This window comes from Symphalangus syndactylus, chromosome 18 (assembly GCF_028878055.3).
Source record: "Symphalangus syndactylus isolate Jambi chromosome 18, NHGRI_mSymSyn1-v2.1_pri, whole genome shotgun sequence".
NCBI classification, from domain to species: Eukaryota; Metazoa; Chordata; class Mammalia; order Primates; family Hylobatidae; genus Symphalangus; species Symphalangus syndactylus.
The window spans coordinates 17,048,195-17,069,226 of NC_072440.2; the positions used below are offsets into that span (position 1 = coordinate 17,048,195).

Sequence of the window (21,032 nt, forward strand, 5' to 3'; positions counted from 1 at the left end):
TTGAGACGAAGTCTCACTCTTGTCCCCCAGGCTAGAGTGCGATGGCGCGATCTCGGCTCATTGCAACTTCTGCCTCCCGGGTTCAAGCGATTCTCCTGCCTCAGCCTCCTGAGTAGCTGGGATTACAGGCGCCTGCCACCACCAGCTAATTTTTGTATCTTTAGTAGAGACGGGGGTTTCACCATGTTGCCCTGGCTGGTCTTGAACTCCTGACCTCAGCCTCCCAAAGTGCTGGGATTACAGGCATAAGCCACCATGCCCGGCCAACCAACTATTTTCTTTTAGCTGCTTATGATAAAATTCAAGATTATAACGAGTGAAAAGGGAAGGATTCAGGTCTCAGGTAGAATTAAGAGGGCATATAAAGGAGCCAGGATTTGCTGGTTTCAAACATATAAACTACATGTAATTTCTCTTTCTTTCTTTCTTTCTTTCTTTCTTTCTTTCTTTCTTTCTTTCTTTTTCTTTCTTCTCTCTCTCTTTCTTTCTTTTCTTTCTTTCTTTTTCTTTCTTCCTTTTCTTTCTTCTTTCTTTCTTTCTTTCTTTCTTTCTTTCTTTCTTTCTTTCCTTCTTTCCTTCTTTCCTTCTTCGTTTCTTTTTTTTTTTTTTCTGAGATAGGTTCCAGCTCTGCCACCCAGGCTGGAGTGCAGTGGCACAATCTTGGTTTAGTGCAACCTCTGCCTCCCCGGCTCAAGTCATCCTCCCACCTCAGCCTCCTGAGTAGCTGGGTGCAAACTACCATGCCCGGCCAATTTTTGTATTTTTAGTAGAGATGGGGTTTCACCCTGTTGCCCAGGATGGAATCCAGCTCCGGGTTCAAGCGATCCTCCTGCCTCAGACTCCCAAAGTGCTATGATTACGGGCGTGAGCCACTGCACCCCACCTAATTTCAGTTTTTGTTTGTTTGTTCCTTTTTTTTTTTGAGACGGAGTCTCACTCTGTTGCCCAGGCTAGAGTGCAGTGGCGCGATCTCGGCTCACTGCATCCTCCGCCTCCCGGGTTCAAGCAATTCTCCTGTTTGAGCCTCTCGAGGAGCTGAGATTACAGGCACCCACCACCATGCCTGACTAATTTTTGTATTTTTAGTAGAGATGGGGTTTCACCATGTGGGCTAGACCGGTCTAGAACTCCTGACCTCAAGTGATCCACCTGCCTCAGTCTCCCAAGGTGCTGGGATTACAGGCATGAGCCACCACCGCGCCTGGCCCTAATTTCATTTTTTAAACAATGAGGTTAGTTTCTTTTATAATAAGCCTCGCAGTAAAAGATTTTAAAAAATATCTTGGCAGTCTTTGCGCCTAGGACAGAACCTGGCATGGTGCTTATCCACACTGACATCTGAACAAATACAGTCTGAGGCCTGTTATTCCTGTATTCTCAAGTTCCTGCCTACAAACGGACGGACAAGAATCTGTTACCTCGAAGAGAGCAAGGGCAGAGCATGTGACTCCAGCAAAAAGTAGGGCATCTGGGGAGCTGAGATGACTGAAAGCCACCAGGAAGGTACTTTCCAGGCAGTTAAATTTTTTCTTCTGCTATCCCCCACCTCCCTCCATCAGCCACAGATTGCTCCCTAGAAGAGGTGATCTGTGATGCCAAGTCAGTGATGCCCAGGGCTGGGTACTGTGATCTTCCTCCAGGTGTCAAGGAACTTGCAGGAAATGGTCAGGCCAATTCGGGCTGCTACGACGAAGCAGGTGAGGCTCAGAAAAGTAGTCACCCAGCCAAGATTTGAACTGTGGTCTCTCTGAGGATAAACTCATGCTCTGTCAACTACATCAGGGGGTTTCAAGCTTTCTCCCAAAGCCCTTGCCCTCTGAATACCAGGAAACCCATAAAAGTCCCAGATCTCAGATGAGGATAAAAATACATGCCATCATTTTCACGTTACAGTGCAAAACCTGTGGTACTCACCTGCTTCAGCAAGCAGGATGGTGTGTGGATGCCCTCAGACCACTCCAGTCTAACCTGGATACATTGGAGCAGCTGTGCTGGACCTCCACTCTACAGGCACTTTTGCGGTGTCATTCATTCAACCGTTATTTATTGAGGGCCACCATGCTCCAGACCCTGGAACAGTGGACTGTATGCAGGGAGGTAGCCTGGGCACAGGGAGGCAGCCTCGGTAGAGGGAGGCAGCCTGGGTAGAGGGAGGCAGCCTGGGTAGAGGGAGGCAGCCAGTGAGGCTAGACTGCCTGCATCTGCAGCACGTTCAGCTGTGTGATGCTGAGTGTGTGAATTACTGGTCTGTTTTCTCTTCTGTGGGATGGCAGTAATATAGACTTTCTCCTCCCAGGGTGACCAGGAGAAATGGATGAGTTAAGGCATGTACATAGTGCCAGGCATATAGCAAGCAGTCTCATTTCTTTTTCTTTTTTTTTTTTTTTTTGAGACAGGGTCTGGCTCTGTCACCCAGACTGGCGTGCAGCGGTGTGATCTTGGCTCACTGCAACCTCCGCCTCCCAGGCTCAAGCCATTCTCCCACCTCAGCTTCCCACGTAGCTAGGACTACAGGCATACACCACCGTGCCCGGTTAGTTTTTTTATTTTTTTTTGGAGAGATGGGGTTTCACCATGTTACCCAGGCTGGTCTCAAGCTCCTGGGCTCAAGGGATCCACCTGCCTCAGCCTCCCAAAGTGCTGGGATTACAGGCGTGAGCCACCGCGCCCAGCCTCTCATTTCTTTATTACTATTATTTGATAACTGATGGATGGATTTATTTACAAAATTGTAAGATACACAGGAAAGGCCATCGTTAAGACCATTTTACAGATGAGAACAATTGAGGCTTGGGGCCATTGAAAAAGGTTGCCAGGAATAGAGTAGGTAGAATTATTCCCACTTTATGGACAAGTAGACTGAGGCTCAGGGAGTTAAGTCACCAGCTCAAGGTCAGTATCAGTGTCAGAGCCCAGGCCCAGGGCCCTCTGGCCTCAGTAACAGCTCCCTCTTTGAACTCTGAACTAATGGGGCAGTGTTTCACAGAAGGCACAGGTGGCCTCAGTGACAGGAAAGGCCCAGGACAGGTGGCCTGAGATAGCTGAGGTCCTGCAGCAGTATGTACTCCTCCAGCTGAATTGGCCTGGGCCTCGCCTCCATGGTCCTCACCTGCTCAGACTCTGCAGGAAGCCTCCTGGGAAACGGCTCAATCCAGAGTTTGTGCTCAGGAAACCCATCCTCCCAGGGCCACTGGGCCCAGCACCTAGGCCTGGCTCCATGGCTGACAGGGATTTATTTATTTATTTATTTATTTATTTATTTATTTATTTGAGACAGAGTCTCGCTCTGTCAGCCAGGCTGGAGTGCAGTGGCACAATCTCGGCTCACTGCAACCTCCACCTCCTGAGCTCAAGCGATTCTCCTGCCTCGGCCTCCTGAGTAGCTGGGATTACAAGCATGTGCCACCATGCCCAGCTAATTTTTGTATTTTTGTGGAGACGGGGGTTTCACCATGTTGGCCAGGCTGGTCTCATACTCCTGACCTCAGGTGATCTGCCCACTTCGGCCTCCCAAAGTGCTGGGATTACAGGTGTGAGCCACCGCGCCCGGCACTAATAGGGATTTAAACCTGTAGACCCCCAGCAGCCCTTCCTCACCCGGCAGCTCCCAGAGCAGCCCCTGGCTCCTGGCTGGATTAGAGGCACCTGGCACTGTGCCTGAAATCAACACTTCCTTTGGGTTTTGGGTTCTCATTAGCCAGAACTTTCTCATGAAATAGAAATGATACCCTGAGGGAAAACTATTAAAAGTTTGTAATTGGCTGGGTGCGGTGGCTCATGCCTGTAATCCCTGAACTTTGGGGAGGCCAAGGCAGGCAGATCACCTGAGGTCAGGAGACCAAGACCAGCCTGACCAACATGGTGAAACCCTGTCTCTACTAAAAATACAAAAGTTAGCCGGGGCATGGTAGCGGGCGCCTGTAATCTCAGCTACTCGGGAAGCTGAGGCAGGAGAATCGCTTGAACCCAGGAGGCAGAGGTTGCACTGAGCCAAGATGGTGCCACTGCACTCCAGCCTGGGCAACAGAGAAAGACTCCGTCTAAAAAAAAAAAAGTTTGAGCCGGGCGCGGTGGCTCACGCCTGTAATCCCAGCACTTTGGGAGGCCGAGACGGGCGGATCACGAGGTCAGGAGATCGAGACCATCTTGGCTAACACGGTGAAACCCCGTTTCTACTAAAAATACAAAAAATTAGCCGGGCATGTTGGCGGGAGCCTGTAGTCCCAGCTACTCGGGAGGCTGAGGCAGGAGAATGGCGTGAACCCAGGAGACGGAGCTTGCAGTGAGCTGAGATCGCGCCACTGCATTCCAGCCTGGGGGACACAGCGGGACTCTGTCTCAAAAACAAAAACAAAAACAAAAACAAAAAAAAAAAAGTTTGTAATTATAGAAGAAGGGGAGGAGCTCCTGTCTTTCCTTTCCTTTTTTTTTTTTTTTTTTTGAGACGGAGTCTCGCTCTGTCACCTGGCTGAAGTGCAGTGGCACCATCTCAGTCGACTGCAACCTCCGCTTCCAGGGTTCAAGCGATTCTCCTGCCTCAGCCTCCCGAGTAGCTGGGACTACAGGCGTGCGCCACCATGCCCAGTTAGTTTTTGTAGTTTTAGTAGAGACAGGGTTTCACCATGTTGGCCAGGATGGTCTCGATCTCTTGACCTCGTGATCTGCCTGCCCCAGCCTCCCAGAGTGCTGGGATTACAGGCGTGAGCCACCGAGCCCGGCCAAAAGGACGCGGAGTCTGTTTTGAAGGAGGTGGAAAGGGATGGAAGAAACTTCCAGAGCGTGCCGTTTTCTTTGTGACAGGCTCTGCCCTCGGCAGGGGCAGGCGTGACCTCTCTGAGCCCATGAGCGGGAACTGTTTTTGCCCTGGACACCCTGGGATGTGCCCTCAAGGCGCTGGGCATCCCCTGCCCCGCTGCCCTCTCGGCCTCCATTCAGGAGCTTCACATCCCCCTCCCCTCACCCCCACCCCTGGGGCGCTGGAGTCCTGGGGGACCAGCTGGGAGCTCTGCGGGGAGTAACCCCACGAGGGCAAGGGAGGGGAGGGCGCCGCCCAGGGCCCAGTGGGGCTTCCGCCTCCTCGAGGCAGCCCGGGATCCAGAGGGCGCCTGGACAAGGTAGGGCCCCCATCCCGCCCCCGGCTCCGCGTAAGAATCTCCGACGTCACCTCCTCCCGCTCCCGGGCCTCCCCGGCAGCCCCCACGACAGTCCACCCGGGCCCGGCCCGGCCCGGGCTCCCGCTCTCTCGGCCGCTCTCCGCGGAGCCCGAGGGGCAGCACCCAACCCGGGGACCGCGGCCTCTCTTCCCCATCGAGGCGTCTGCAGGGCTCCCCGTAGCGGCGCGGGGCTCGGGGACACGGACGCGAAGGAACCTGAACATCTCCAGAGCGTGGAGGTTGTGGGGGATGAGCCCCAAGAGGCGCACCCCTCCCAGGCTGCCGGGACCTAAGGTAGGCACGGGCTGGGTCCAAGGAAGGGGTAGAGGAGGCAGGATTTGGGGCTAGGTTGGCGCAGAGCAGCAGCAGAACCCCCAGCCAAAGCCGGTGGGAGTGGAGATTTCGGACGCAGCCCGCTGGACCCGCGCCCCGGCGCCGGGAGCCTTTTCCTGGCTCGGGCGCGCCCCCCTGGAGGCTGGAACCTGACATCAAGCGCACCCAAATTGCTGGGATTACAGACCGGGTCACTGCACCCAGCCCGTCCTCCTCAACTGCAAATGCCCCCTTTTACACTTAGGTGTCTTTCTGGACTGAGGTCTATTCTGCATTGGTTGGACAGAACCAATTTTCTTCATCTTCAGATAATAATAGTACTCTTTTTTTTTTTTTTTTTTTTGAGACAGTCTGGCTCTGCTGCCCAGGCTGGAGTGCAGTGGCATAATCTCCACTCCCTGTAGCCTCCGCCTCCCGGGTTCAAGCAATCTGGGATTATAGGCATGCGCCGCCACTCCAGGCTAATTTTTGTATTTTTAGTAGAGACAGGGATTTCACCATGTTGGCCAGGCTGGTCTCGAACTCCTGATCTCAGGTGATCCTCCCCCCCTCGGCCTCCCAAAGTGCTGGGATTACAGGGGTGAGCCACCACACCCAGCCAAGTTAATTCAATTTTTAAAAATAAATAATTTTTTTTCTGAGACAGAGCTTCGCTCTTGTTGCCCAGGCTGGAGTACAGTGATGCGATCTCTGCTCACTACAACCTCTGCCTCCTGAGTTCAAGCAATTCACCTGCCTCAGCCTCCTGAGTAGCTGGGATTACAGGCGTGCACCACCACATCCAGCTAATTTTGTATTTTTAGTAGAGATGGGATTTCGTTATGTTGGTCAGGCTGGTCTCGAACTCCTGACCTCAGGGGATACACCCGCCTCGGCCTCCCAAAGTGGTGGGATTACAGGCGTGTACCACTGCACCCAGCCAAAAAAATAAATTTAAAAATATGTAAATTAATAATATATATTATTAAATATAATAAATAAAAATATATAGAAATAAATAGGCCAGGCGCAGTGGCTCATGCCTGTAATCCTAGCACTTTGGGAGGCCAAGGCGGGCGGATCGCATGAGGTCAGGAGTTCGAGACCAGCCTGGCCAACATGATGAAACCCGTCGCTACTAAAAATACAAAAATTAGCTGGACGTGGTGGCAGGCACCTGTAATTCCAGCTACTCGGGAGGCTGAGGCAGGTGAATCACTTGAACCCAGGAGGCAGAGGTTGCAGTGAGCCAAAATCACGCCATTGCACCCCAGCCTGGGCAACAAGAGCAAGACTCCGTCTTAAAAAAGAAAAAAAGAAAAGAAAAGAAAAAAAAGAAAGAAATAATGGATGGGGTTGGGAGAGCTTCTGGACAGCTGAACACTTGCTGGTGCCTGGAGGGTGGTATGCCTGGAGAGCCCATGGAGGTGCCACGCACTTCCCCTTCCCTTGCCCTATGGATCTCTTCCATCTAGTTGTTCTTCTGTATCCTTCTGAATATCCTTTTATTTTATTTTATTTTATTTTTATTTATTTTTTTTTTTTTTTGAGACGGAGTCTCGCTCTGTCGCCCAGGCTGGAGTGCAGTGGCGCAATCTCGGCTTGCTGCAAGCTCTGCCTCCCGGGTTCACGCCATTCTCCTGCCTCAGCATCTCCCAGTAGCTGGGACTACAGGCGCCCGCCACCATGCCCGGCTAATTTTTTGTATTTTTAGTAGAGACGGGGTTTCACCGTGGTCTCGATCTCCTGACCTCGTGATCTGCCCACCTCGGCCTCCCAAAGTGCTGGGATTACAAGCGTGAGCCACTGTGCCCGGCCTATTTTATTTTATTTTATTTTTGAGATGGGGTCTCAGTCTGTCGCCCAGGCTGGAGTGCAGTGGCACCATCTTGGATCACTGCAACCTCCACCTCCCAGGCTCAAGTGGTCCTCCTGTCTCAGCCTCTCAAGTAGCTGGGACTACAGGTACACACCACTATGCCCAGCTAATTTTTTGTATTTTTGGTAGAGATGGGGCTTTGCCATGTTGCCTAGGCTGGACTTGAACTCCTGAGCTCAAGCAATCCACCTGCCTCAGCCTCCCAGAGTGCTGGGATTACAGGCATGAGCCATCACACTCGGCCCCTGAATATCCTTTATGATAAACCTGTAAATGTTAGTGTTTCTCTGAGTTCTGTGAGCCATGCTACCAAATTAATCAAACGTTAAGTGGGGAGTCTTGGGAACTCCAACTTACAGCTGAATAGTCAGAAGTGTTACCAGCACACTGGGTTCTTGTAATCTTCCAGGATAGAAATCAAGAGAGATCACCAGACATAGCAGCAAAAAGAAAGTTTATTTTAGTTTGTGCACAAGGAAGCCAGCATTGAGAAAGGAAAAGGAACGGGCTGCTCCCCAGGGGTGTTGTGTGGGTGAGTTTTATAGCAGTGGTCCCCAGCCTTTTTGGCACCAGGGACCAGTTTTGTGGAAAACAACATTTCCACGGATGGGGGCGCTGAGGGGGTGGTTTCAGGATGATTCAAGCACATGACATTTATTTGCACTTTATTTCTATTATTATTACATTGTAATATATAATGAAATAATTATACAACTCACCATCATGTAGAATCGGTGGGACTCCTGAGCTTGTTTTCCTGCAACTAGATGGCCCCATTTGGGGGTGATGGGAGACAGTGACAGATCATCAGGCATTAGATTCTCATAAAGAGTATGGAACCTAGATCCCTCACATGCACCGTTCACAATAGGGTTCACGATAGGATTCTCCTATGAGAATCTAATGCTGCTGCTGATCCGACAGAAGGCGAGCTCAGATGGTAATGCAAGCAGTGGGGAGCGGCTATAAATACAGATGAAGCTTTACTTACTCGCCCCCCACTCACCTCTTGCTGTGCAGTCCAGTTCCTAAAGGCCATAAACTGGTATCAGTCCATGGCCTGGGGTTTGGGGACTCCTGTTTCATAGGGTTGTGAAAGGAGAATAGGGCCAGGCACGGTGGCTCACACCTGTAATCCCAACACTTTGGGGAGCTGAGGCAGGCAGATCACCTGAGGTCAGGAGTTTGAGACCAGCTTGGCCAACATGGTGAAACCCTGTCTCTGCTAAAAATACAAAAAATTAGCCAGGCGTGGTGGCGCACACCTGTAATCCCAGCTACTCGGGAGGCTGAGGCAGGAGAATCACTTGAACCCAGGAGGTGGAGGTTGCAGTGAGCAGAGATCACACCATTGCTCTCCAGCCTGGGTGACAGAACAAGACTCTGTCTCAAAAAATTAAAGTAAGAAAAGAAAAGAAAGGACAGGGGAGGGGAGGGGAGGAGAGGAGAGGAGAGGGGAGGAGAGGAGTCTCAAGACCCTTAAAATCACTAAGCCAAAGGGAAAAGCCAAGCTAGGAACTGCATCAGGCAAACCTGCCTCCCATTTTATTCTGTTTTTGTTGTTTGTTTTTGTTTTCTGAGATGCAGTCTCTCTCTGTCACCCAGGCTGGAGTACAGTGGTGCAATCTAGGCTCACTGCAACCTCCGCCTCCCAGTTTCAAGCAATTGTTCTGCCTCAGCCTCCTGAGTAGCTGGGACTATAGGCGTGCCCCATCACACTCGGCTAATTTTTGTATTTTTAGCAGCGACGGGATTTCACCATATTGGCCAGGCTGGTCTAGAACTCCTGGCCTCGTGATCCTCCTGCCTCAGCCTCCCAAAGTGCTGGGATTACAGGCATGAGTCACCTTGCACAGCCCATATTATTCTTAAATAAGATAGCTACAGATATTTAAAAAAAAAAAAACCTACATACCTGCCTCACAATTTGCCCACAGGGAAATTACATGTAGGCCCCAAGATCTTTACCTTAAAATAATTTTGTTGAATTTCACCCTGGCAATGTAAATTGATAGCTGATCTTCACAGGTGTGGGACAAAGCACAGAACTCAAAGTCAACCCTCTGCTCACCTGAGACAAATGCCTATCTGATTGCTTCCTCTGCCCCACTGTTTATGCTATAGCTAATGTAAAATGCAGATCCACTGAGCCAGACTAAGGCATCAGTGACTACTCCTCTACCCCACTCCCACATGGAAATTGTGTATTCAGTGAAAGGCTGATCAGACTCAAAAGGATGCAACTATTTGTTTCTTTTTTTTTTTTTTTTTTTTTTTTTTTGAGACGGAGTCTCGCTCTGTCATCCAGGCTGGAGTGCAGTGGCGCAATCTCGGCTCACTGCAAGCTCCACCTCCCGGGTTAACGCCATTCTCCTGCCTCAGCCTCTCTGAGTAGCTGGGACTACAGGCGCCCGCCACCACGCCCGGCTAATTTTTTTTTGTATTTTTTAGTAGAGACGGGGTTTCACTGTGGTCTCGATCTCCTGACCTCGTGATCCGCCCGCCTCGGCCTCCCAAAGTGCTGGGATTACAAGCGTGAGCCACCGCGCCCGGCCTATTTGTTTCTTATCTACCCACACACTTTTAAAATTTCTTCCTCTTCCCTCAATATCCACCCTTTCCCCTTTAAATATTGAAGCTCAAGCACAAGTCCTTAACCTTTGCAAAATAAACTTTCTAAATTGACTGAGACCTGTCTCAGATACTTCTGGCTTATAGTGTCTTTCTATAGGAAGGATTATGTCAGGGCATCTATGGGAAGGGATTGTCTAGCTCTTGCGTGGTCGTTCAACATACTTCTTCATACATCATGTGTAGCATTAGCATTTTAAATCTCTACCCCTGGAAATGATTTTTAGATTAAAATGAAGAAAGGGGGCCAGGTGCTGTGGCTTACGCCTATAATCCTAGCACTTTGGGAGGCCAAGCCAAAGTGCTGGATACTTGAGGTCAGGATCACCTGAGGTCAGGAGTTCCAGACCAGCCCGGCCAACATAGCAAAACCCCGTCTATACTAAAAATACAAAAATTAGCTAGGTGTGGTGGCACATGCCTGTATTTCCAGCTACTTGGGAGGCTGAGGCAGGAGAATCGCTTGAGCCCGGGAGGCGGAGGTTGCAGTGAGCAGAGATCATGCCACTGCACCCCAGCCTGGGTGACAGTGAGACTAAGTCCCCTCGCCTCAAAAAAAAATTATGGCAGGGGCCTGACTTTTGGTAAGACGTTTTCCTTTCTCTCTGACCTTTTCCTCTCCTTCACATGGTTGCATGCAGGCAGTCATTTCCATAAGCAGTAGTCACTAATAATTCATTGTCTTCCTGTCCTAACCACCCCCTGCAACCCTGGCAGGCTGCCTGCAAGATTAATAAACTTGTTTTTTCTTTTAAAGAACAATGGGACGCCAGTAGAAAAAAGAAAAATAAATAAAAATAAAGAGCAATGATCCTTAGATAACACAGACCCCTTTGATGGCTTCTAGGAGTTGGGACTGGCCAAGGGGGCACTCAGGCAGCTTTGACCACAGGGGTCTCACCTCCTGCATTCTGCTATGCTGTAAGCAGAGTTAAACGACAACCCCGGCTGGGTGCATGGTTCACTCCTGTAATCCCAGCACTTTGGGAGGCTGAGGGATCACTTGAGCCCTAGAGTTTGAGACCAGAGTGGGCAATACGATGAGACCCTGTGTCTACAAAAAATTTTAAAATTAGGCCGGGCGCAGTGGCTCACGCCTGTAATCCCAGCACTTTGGGAGGCCGAGGTGGGCGGATCACCTGAGGTTGGGAGTTCGAGACCAGCCTGACTAACATGGAGAAACCTCATCTCTACTAAAAATACAAAATTAGCCGGGCGTGGTGGTGCGTGCCTGTAATCCCAGCTTCTCGGGGGGCTGAGGCAGGAGAATCGCTTGAACCCGGGAGGCGGAGGTTGCGGTGAGCCGAGATCGTGCCATTGCACTCCAGCCTGGGCAACAAGAGCAAAACTCTGTCTCAAAAAAATAAAAATAAAATAAAAAATTTTAAAATTAGCTCGGAGTAGTGGCATGCACCTGTACTCCCACCTGCTCCTGAGGCGAGGCCCACTTGAGCGTACGAGGTCAAGGCTGCAGTGAGTTGTGATCACACCACTGTACTCCAGCTTGGACAACAGGGCAAGACCCTGTCTCAAAAAAAAAAAAAAAGAAAAGAAAAGAAAAATAAAAGGCCGGGCGCTGTGGCTCACGCCTGTAATCCCAGCACTTTGGGAGGCCGAGGCAGGCAGATCATGAGGTCAGGAGATTGAGACCATCCTGGCTAATGCGGTGAAACCCCATCTCTACAAAAAATACAAAAAATTAGCCAGGCGTGGTGGCGGGCGCCTGTAGTCCCAGCTACTCGGGAGGCTGAGGCAGGAGAATGGCGTGAACCTGGGAGGCAGAGCTTGCAGTGAGCCAAGATCAGGCCACTGCAATCTGGCCTGGGCAACAGAGTGAGACTCCGTTTCACGAAAGAAAAAAATATATATATATTTTTTGGGAGTAAACTATTTTTATTTCCTTCAAAGCCACACAGGAAATAGCTAGAATGTTCACCAAATCGTGTTAAACAAGTGAGGCTCTAATAGTAAAATGGGACAGGAGGTGGCTAAAACAAGGACAGGGCAGTGCCACGGTCTAGAGAGCCTGCCCAGTACAGGGAAGTGAGGGAGCGCAAGGGCTGAAGAAAGCAGAAGTAAGGAACGAAAAGCAGACTGGTCGTTTCCATCTGACCTTCCTTACAGGGTAAAACAGAGAGGACTTCCTCACAGGTAAAGTGGGCCCGGCATGCTACCATTCATGGGTGGAACATGCACCCCTGGAGAGGGGAGCAGAGAAGACTCGCTCCTCCCCTCATAATCTTTTTCGTTTCAATCAATTTCCTGAAGTACAAAGAACTTTTTCCCCCTGGGAACCATGTGAGCTTAAGTTGAAACATCAACCCCAAACATTTCCTACAAAGATATTCTCCACAAAAGCACAATCAGGAGTTAATATTGACCCATCAATGATCTATACATCAAGTTCAATTGGCCGTAATTTTTTTTTTTTATTTGAGATGGAGTCTCGCTGTTTGGTTCAGGCTGGAGTGCAGTGGTGTGATCTTGGCTCACTGCAACCTCCGCCTCCCGGGTTCAGGCAATTCTGCTGCCTCAGCCTCCCGATTAGCTGGGATTACAGGCACTTGCCACCATGCCTGGCTAATTTTTTGTATTTTTAGTAGAAACCAGGGTTTCACCATTTTGGTCAGGCTGGTCTCGAACTCATGACCTCAGGTGATCGCCTGCCTTAGCCTCCCAAAGTGCTGGGATTACAGGCATGAGCCACTGTGCCCGGCCCAAATTGGCCATTATTTTGGACAGAGCTCTTGCCCTAGGCCCCAACAGACCAGACCAAACTGGAATTGAATCACTTGTGCTAGGTGCCACATAATCAAGCCAAACTTTGAAATGGGCCAGTTGTCCAAAAAAATAGAAGATTCACACCAACCAACCAAAAGATGCCCAGTTTATCTGAGCTCAAGAGTTCAGGGTTGTAGTGTGCTATGATCGCACCTAGGAACAGCCACTGCACTCCAGCCTGGGCAACATAGCAAGACCTCATCTCTCTCTCTCAAAAAAAAAAAAAAAAAAAACAAACCAATTAGCTCTTCAAACTAATTTTGTTGAAATTTTGTCTTTTGACATAGTGACCCATTTGTGACTTATGAGTGAAGTTCAGTCAGAACACAGCCAAGTTCATGTGTTTACATTTGGTCTATAGCTGTTTGGTTTTGTTTGGCAGAACTGAGTAGTTTCATCAGAAACTATATGGCGTGGCTGCGTGCAGTGGCTCATACCTGTAATCCCAGCACTTCGGGAGGCCAAGGCAAGAGGATTGCTTGAGGCCAGGAGTTCAAGACCAGCCTGGGCAACATAGTGAGACTGTCTCTACAAAAAATAAAAAAAAGGCTGGATGGGGTGGCTCATACCTGTAATCCCAGCACTTTGGGAGGCCAAGGTGGGTGGATCACCTGAGGTCAGGAGTTCGAGACCAGCCTGGCCAACATGGTGAAACCCCGTCTCTACTAAAAATGCAAAAATTAGCTGGGCATGGTGGTGCACGCCTGTAATCTCAGCTACTCGGGAGGCTGAGGCAGGAGAATTGCTTGAACCTGGGAGGCAGAGGTTGCAGTGAGCCAAGATTGCGCCACTGCACTCCAGCCTAGACCAGACAGCGAGACTCCATCTCAAAATAAATACATTAATTAATAAAATAAAAAATAAAAAAGATTTTCCAGGCATGGTAGCACACACCTATGGTTCTAGCTACTCAGGAGGCTGAGGCAGGAGAATCACTTGATTCTCCTGGGAGGTCGGGGCTGCAGTGAGCTATGATGGCACCACTGCACTCCAGACTGGGCAATGGAGCAAGACCCCATCTCTGAAAAAACAAACAAACAAAACCATGTGGCCCACAAAGCCTAAAACATTTACTACCTGGCCAACCTCTGTGGCAGAATATCCCTCAGTTCAGGTTTGTCTGGCATTTCCTGATGATTCGATCCAGGTTATGCAACTTGGCAGGGAGATCTCAGAAGGGATGGTACATTCTGATTGCGTCTTAGCAGGTAGCATGATTTCAATTTGTCCTGTTGCTGCTGATGGTCACCGGGATCACTTGGTTAAGGTGGCATCTGCCAGGCCTCTCCACTATGAAGTTACTCTCGTCCCTTCTGTAATCAATAGGTATTTTGTAGGCAGTTACTTTGAGACTATATAAACATCTCATTCCTGGTTACACTTCCAATGTATTAATTCATTTATGTCCATATGGACAAATGGATCTCTCCTCATTTTGTTCAACAGGTTATAATGTGTCACTAGTATTTATTTGGAAGCTCAGGTGTCCCTGATTTGGCCAATGGAGTCCACTCAAGGCAAAGGGAAAGAGAGAGGAAAACAAATTGTGTAGCCTTCTGGACTGTTGGGGTTTCTTTCTTTCTTTCTTTCTTTTTAATGGAGACGGGGTCTTGCTATGTTGCCCAGGCTGGTGTTGAACTCCTGAGCTCAAGTGATCGCTCCATCTTGGCTTCTGAAAGTGCTGGGAGTAGAGGCGTGAGCCACAGGACCCGGCCTATTGGGATTTCTTTACGATGTGAATATATTACTCCTTCAAAAGGAAACCTTATGATGTATTTGAGTGTTTCCAGTGGCAGAAACGTGGGCAGGCAGAGTCAGAGATGGCTGGGGACACCCAGGGGAGCATCCTGGAGACCCTGGACACACAAGTCTGTGGTGGGGACACAGAGAAGCACCATTAACCTGCTCTGCTCTCAGAGGAAAAGTGGAAGAAAAAAATTCTAGATGCTTGATGCTTGGCAAGGTCTTTCTTTTCTTTTTTTTTTTTTGGAGACGGAGTCTTGCTCTGTCACCCAGGCTGGAGTACAGTGATATGATCTCGGCTCACTGCAACCTAGGACTCCTGGGTTCAAGCAATTCTCCTGCGTCAGCTTCCCGAGTAGCTGGGATTACAGGTACACACCACCACACTCAGCTAATTTTTATATTTTTAGTAGAGGCAAGGTTTCACTATGTTGGCCAGGTTCGTCTTGAACTCCTGACCTCAAGTGATCCACCTGCCTCAGCCTCCCAAAGTGCTGGGATTACAGGCGTGAGCCACCGCGCCAAGCATTTTTTTTTTTTTTTCGAGATGGAGTCTCTGTTGCCCAGGCTGGAATGCAGGTAGTGGCTCGATCTTGGCTCACTGCAACCTCTGCCTACTGGGTTCAAGTGATTCTCCTGCCTCAGCCTCTCAAGTAGCTGGGACTACAGGCACGCACCACGGTGCCCGGCTAATTTTTGTATTTTTAGTAGATATGCGGTTTCACCATATTGGCCAGGCTAGTCTTGAACTCCTGACTCAGGTGAACCACTCACCTTGGCCTCCCAAAGTGCTGAGATTATGCGCGTGAGCCACTGCGCCTGGCTGGCAAGGTCTTTATATCTACCGTCTCTCTGGCCAAGATTTATTAAGGGCAACAGGACTATTGGGGTAGGGGAGGCAGGACTCATCCAGGCTCCCGAGTATGTGGCTTGCTGCTCCAGAAGCACCCTGCTGCAATCTCAAGGGGGTGGCAAGGAGAAGCCCTCAAACCAGGCTTGATGGAAGAGAGATGAGCATATACGGCCTCAGGGTGGAGGCATGGTTGCAAAGGGGTGGATCTAAGGTGGGCATGACGGGAGGCCAGGTTCTAGTGCGTCTGGGCTCAGATGAAACTGAAACGGTTGAGGCTGGGCATGGTGGCTCATGCCTATAATCCCAGCACTTCGGGTGGCCAAGGTGGGTGGATCACCTGAGGTCAGGAGTTTGAGACCAGCCTGGCCAACATGGTGAAATCCCGTCTCTACTAAAAATACAAAAATTAGCTGGGCATGGTGGCATGTGCCTGTAATCCCATTTACTTGGGAGGCTGAGGCAGGAGAATCCATTGAACCCAGGAGGCGGAGGTTGTAGTGAGCCGAGATCACATCATTTCGCTCCAGCCTGGGCAACAAGAGCAAAACTCCATCTCAAAAAAAAAAAAAAGGCCAGGCGCGGTGGCTCACGCTTGTAATCCCAGCACTTTGGGAGGCCGAGGCGGGCGGATCACGAGGTCAGGAGATCGAGACCACGGTGAGACCCCGTCTCTAATAAAAATACAAAAAAAAATTAGCCGGGCGTGGTGGCGGGCGCCTGTAGTCCCAGCTACTTGGAGAGGCTGAGGCAGGAGAATGGCGGGAACCTGGGAGGCGGAGCTTGCAGTGAGCCGAGATTGCGCCACTGTACTCCAGCCCGGGCGACAGAGCGAGACTCTGTCTCAAAAAAAAAAAAAAGGAAAAGAAAAAAAGAAAAGAAAATGAAACGGCTTTTGCAAAAATTGTAACAGTGAGAAAATTATAACAGAGAAAGAGATCTGACCTAACCGACTCCATTTTGCCTCTAACCTCCAAGGTGTCATTGTTCATTCCTGGGTGTAGGCTGAACTAACTTGGGGAGGAACTTAATTTATAGTTTAACTTTGGGGGTTTTGTTTTTTGTCTTTTTTGAAACAGGGTCTCACTGCATCACCCAGGCTGAGAACATTGGCGCAGTCATGGCTCACTGCAGCCTCTGCCTTCTGGGCTCAAGGGATCCTCCTGCCTCAGTAGCTGGGACCGAAGGTATGTGCCACCATGCCTGGCTACTTTTTTATGTTTAGACATGGGGTCTATATCGCCAGCCTGGCCTCAAACTCCTGGGCTCAAGTGATCCTTCCACCTAGGCCTCCTAAAGCTGAGATTACAGGCGCGAGCCACTGCATCCAGCTTCTGAGATCGTATAGGTCACCGTGTGGCTGTGTTATCCTGTCACCAGTTGGCCATGCCAGTGAAAAACAAATGGTGTAGGGGATGGGGAGGCACCTACAATCATCTGAGGTCCTTCTAGGATTGAACCCCATTTTATTTTATGATTATTATTTTTTGAAACAGGGTCTTGCTCTGTTGCCCAGGCTGGAGTGCCGTGGTGAGATCATAGCTCCCTGCAGCCTCCAACTCCTAGGCTCAAGAGATCCTCCTACCTCAGCCTCACAAGTAGCTGAGACTACAGGCATGCGACACCACCCCTGGCTAATTTTTCTTGAATTTTTGTTGAGATGGGGTCTCACTATGTTGCCCAGGCTGGACTCGAACTCCTGAGCTCAAGCGATCCTCACACCTCGGCCTCCCAAATTGCTGCACCTGGCCTAAATCCCGAGGTCCTGGAGCAGGTAAGGGCTGGAAGCCAGATTCCACTAAGTTGTCAGAGGCTGCCTGGCAAGGTGACTTCAGCCCCCTATCCGGGAAGTAGGAGCTCCTTTCTCCTTTTTCAGTGTTTTCAGTCATTCTCAAATTAACCACCTGAGGGCGCTGGTGGCCTCTGGCCGCTCTTGCAGCAAGGAGACCAGGGCTGCCGCTGGCTAAGGAGGCTGTGGTCAGAGCTCTGCAGAGAGACCTCTGGCCTGGCCAGCCTGGATGTCTTCTCTAAGGGCCCCACGGCCCCCTCCTGCCTCCCAGAGCCAAACTCACAGCCTTCTCCACCTACACCTCCTCCACACCCACCCAGGCCTGGGCAGACCACCACCTAGGTACCATCTTTGGCTCGTCTCCCCAACCCATGCCAGCTTTAGCCCTGGACGGCCTAGCATCCCAACTTTGCTGGCATCTCAGCTGGCCAGCCAGGCCCCAGCCATGCCCACCTCGCCTCTTCCATCTCTGGAACTCCTCCTTGGACGCTGTCTTCTCTCTGAACCTGGCCCAGTGGCCTCATGGGGTGCTCCCTCCTTGTTGCCCCCACTGCCCATCTGTCCTATCATCACTGCTTCTGGGCCTGAGTCCCAGGATCTTCAGCTCCCTGAGGGCAGGCCCTGAATGGTCTCCAGGGCAGTCTCTGTGCAGGGCGTGGAGTGAGTGAACAGCAGACGGCTTCCGTGGGGGCAGAGGGAGAGTGTTCAGACATGTCAGGGCTCTGGGGGATGGGGACGCTGTGGTTGGGTCTTCTGTGCCAGCATTCTCAGCATTAGGTGGCCACAGGACTGGCTTTCTGCTAACCAGACTCCAAAAACTGGCCAAGAACCCACAGTGACGAGGTCCTAATCTACCCAGATGGACGTACCTGGGGGGGTGACCTGGCCGAGCCGCAGGGGGCCGGGGAGCCCTTAGGCCACAAGCCCAGCAAGCCCTGCATCAGGGACTTCCGGGTTCACCAAGCAAGGCTTTCCCACCCCCATGGTGTAGGTATGGCCTGGGGCTGGGCCTTGAAAATTCTTGCCTTTGCAAGTCTCTTTCCAGCCTTTAGACCCGGGGAAGAGAAGGCCCAGGCTTAGTCCTCTGGCCAGCAATAGACTGGGGTCTGGCTAGAATTGAATTACATTATTTCTGTCATGCTTATCTTTATGGTTCCTTTCTATTTCTGTCAAGTAATATTTGTTTTCCACTGTGAGGATGCCTTAACACAGCCCTGTGCAGTGCTCCCTCCGTGCGGGAGGGAACTGAGATCCAAAGGAATAGGTATCATGATCTCCACACTGCCGATGGGGAAAGAGACTCCAGCAGCGTGCTGTGCCCAAGGCCACACAGCTAGAGGGTAGGAGGGCTGGGATTGGAACCCAGGCCCGTCTCACACCAGAGCCTGTGTTCATTCGTTTGTTCTTTATTTTTTTATTTTATTTTTTTATTTTTGACGGAGTCTCGCTCTGTCGTCCAGGCTGGAGTGGTGCAGTGGCTTGATCTCGGCTCACTACAACCTCCGCCTCCCGAGTTCAAGTGATTCTCCTGCCTCAGCCTCCCAAAGTGCTAGGACTACCAGCCTGAGCCACTGCACCTGACCATTTTTGTATTTTTAATAGAGACGGGATTTCACCATGTCGGCCAGGCTGGTCTTGAGCTCCCGACCACACGTAATCTGCCCACCTCGGCCTCCCAAAGTGCTGGGATTACAGACCTGAGCCACAGCGCCCAACTGAGCCTATGTTTTTGTAGTTGTTGTTTTGTTTTTGTTTTTGTTTTTTTTTCTTGAGACGGAGTCTTGCTCTTGTCCCCCAGGCTGGAATGCAATGGTGCGATCTCAGCTCACTGCAACCTCCATCTCCAGGGTTCAAGCAATTCTCCTGCCTCAGCCTCCCAAGTAGCTGGGATTACAGGTGCCCGCCACCACGCCTGGCTAATTTTTGTATTTTTAGTAGAAACAAGGTTTCGCCATATTGGCCAGGCTGGCCTCGAACTCCTGACCTCATGATCTGCCTGCCCTGGCCTCCCAAAATGCTGGGATTACAGGTATGAGCCATCTGGCCAACATTTTGTCTCTTATTTACCTATGACCTGGAAGCCACCATTTTGAGTTGTGCCACCTTTCTGGACTGAACCAATGTACAGCTTACACATGTTGACTGACGTCTCATGTCTCCCATAGGTACATGAAACCAAGCTGTGCCCTGACCACCTTGGGCACATTTCGTCAGGACCTCCTGTGTCATGGGTGCCTCCTTAACCTTGGCAAAACAAACTTTCTTTTTTTTTTTTTTTTGAAACAGAGTCTTGCTCTGTTACCCAAGCTGGAGTGCAGTGGCGTAATCTCTGCTCACTGCAACCTCCGCCTCCTGGCTTCAAATGATTCTCCTGCCTCAGCCTCCCGAGTAGCTGGGATTACAGGCACCTGCCACCACGCCTGGCTAATTTTTGTATTTTTAGTAGAGACGGGGTTTCACTATGTTGGCCAGGCTGTTCTTGAACTCCTGACCTCAGGTAATCCGTTCGCCTCGGCCTCCCAAAGTCCGGGAATTACAGGTGTGAGCCACCGCGCCCAGCAGCAAAACAAACTTTCTAAATTGATTGAGACCTGTCTCAGATACTTTTGGGTTCACGAGACAAACCTCCTGTGAATTCCAAATTATGAATATTGATACTCCACCCTCGAGCAAGTGAAGCCCAGCTCCCCAGTCCTTAAATGTGGGCTGTGCATGGTAATTTCCTTCCGAACAGAACCTCTGACGGGATCCTTTGAAGAACTCCATTAGATGCACACCATGATTATCCCCATTTTACAGATGAAGAAGCTGAGCCTCATGGAGGACAAGCTCTAGGGTGACTGTCCCAGGTCCCACAGCTAATAAGTAGGGAGCTTTTCGACTCCTTGAGAGTAGTCCACTCTGTTCCTCATCTAGCCGGTTCCCCCACTGTATGCCCCAGGATCTAACAAGGTGTGACACTTAATAAAATTGTGGAATGAGTGAAAGTAGGAATGAGCAGGGAGGAGAGGACAGCAGGGGAGAGAGATCAAGTTGGAGATGGGGTGCGACCTGGTGCCACTGCTGTGAGGCTATGTGGCTCTAGGCAGCCTCCTCGACCTCTCTGTGTCAGTCTCATATGCCTCATCTATAAGATGGGGACAGGCTTTCCTACCTCACAGGGTTGATGTGAGAATGAAATGAGGCCACTAGTGTGTGCTGGCTATGAATTTCACTCCATGTACATGGTTGTGTAAGAAAAGTTTTCTGTTTTCGGCCGGGTGCGGTGTTTTTGGGAGGCTGAGACAGGAGAATTGCTTGAACCCAGGAGGCAGAGGTTGCAGTGAGTTGAGATCGTGCCATTGCATTCCACCCTGGACAACAAGTGAAACTATGTCTCAAAAAAAAAAAAAAAAAGAAAGAAAAGTTTTCTGTTTTCTAAAAGGCATTTCCACAGCCGGGCACGGTACCTCACACCTGTAATGCCAGCACTTTGGGAGGCCGAGGTGGGAAGATCACGAGGTCAAGAGTTCGAGACCAGCTTGGCCAATATGGTGAAACTCTGTCTCTATTAAGAATACAAAGATTCACTGGGCATGGTGGCCTGTGCCTATAATCCTAGCTACTCGGGAGGCTGAGGCAGGAGAATCTGTTGAACCTGGGAGGCAGAGGTTGCAGTGAGCTGAGATCTTGCTGCTGTATTCCAGCCTAGGCAACAGAGCAAGACTCCATCTCAACAACAACAAAAAAAGGCATTTCCAGGCCAGGTGTCAACTCCTGTAATCACAGCATTTTGTAGAGGCCGAGGCAGGCGGATCACCTGAGGTCAGGAGTTCGAGACCATCCTGACCAACATGGAGAAACCCCATCTCTACTAAAAATACAAAAAAAAAAATACAAAAATTAGCCAGGTGT

The 21,032-nt window shown here is 50.3% G+C and overlaps 1 long non-coding RNA gene across 1 annotated transcript; it reads left to right on the plus strand.

The window, feature by feature from the left end:
- Positions 1–5,059: 5,059 nt before the first annotated feature.
- Positions 5,060–19,556, plus strand: LOC134733496 (uncharacterized). The gene is made up of 3 exons (XR_010117038.1): positions 5,060–5,447; positions 16,429–16,536; positions 19,304–19,556. It is a non-coding gene; the product is annotated as an uncharacterized lncRNA (long non-coding RNA).
- Positions 19,557–21,032: the final 1,476 nt, after the last annotated feature.